Below are 975 nucleotides of genomic sequence, written 5' to 3' on the forward strand. Positions count from 1 at the left end.
CGGCTGAAGCACTGGCTGGTGTAGGCGGACAGCGTTATGATTTTGTACCGTCATCATTTAATGCCTGCAATTGCAGAGAGTTCGGTTAGGGCTGGAGAGCAGTCGGGTGCTGGCTGCTGCAGTCCCTGGTGTTCCCTTGCCAGCGCTGGGGAAGTGTGCTATGGATGTGCTGGGAGGGGTTTTTCCTTTCGTTTTATTTTATTGCAATCGTTTCGTGGCTCATCTTCTAATGGCATGTGGTCCAAGGAGCCAGGAGGCGTAGTACCATGGCATGCAGCGAAACGATGCGGCAGAAACACTTTTTTGCTCCATCTCACATCATGTATTATGCCATTCAGTATAATGCATATGCTTTCTTTCACAGAGGAAAGTCCATGAAATTTTATTGGTGGTATTTCTGTTTTTTCATGTTTGTAAGTTCATGTTTCCTTCAAAGCCACAAGAAAACCCTGCCTGGGGTTCCTTGAGAAGTCAGAAAGCCTTACAGATATAGGAGATCCAATCAGTGTGGTTAGCATAGGTTGCCAAAAGTCTGTCGGGTAAATGAAGCAGCTGGAATACAAGAGGAAAGGGTTCTTGCACAGGCAAATAACTACAGTAGGAAACAGAGGGTAGCAGTAAATGGTTTCCTCCTCCAGTGGTGTTTCATAGGGATCTGTCATGGGCAGTTCAAGCTAGTTGACCAGATAAAGGGGTGAGCAGTGAAGTGAGAAGGCTTGGTGGCGATATTAAGCTATGGAAAATTACTAAGGACAAGGGTCAGCAATGAAAAAAAATCGAGGAGGACCTTATAAGACTGGGCGATAATGTGGCAAATAAATGGCAGAGGGAAGTGAGAAGCTTGGTGGCGATATTAAGCTATGGAAAATCACTAAGGACAAGGGTCAGCAATGAAAAAAAATGACCTTATAAGACTGGGCGATAATGTGGCAAATAAATGGCAAATGGCGATGAACGTGAACAGAAGGAACTGGC

Source organism: Aptenodytes forsteri, unplaced genomic scaffold, assembly GCF_000699145.1.
Source record: "Aptenodytes forsteri isolate BGI_AS27 unplaced genomic scaffold, ASM69914v1 Scaffold65, whole genome shotgun sequence".
NCBI classification, from domain to species: Eukaryota; Metazoa; Chordata; class Aves; order Sphenisciformes; family Spheniscidae; genus Aptenodytes; species Aptenodytes forsteri.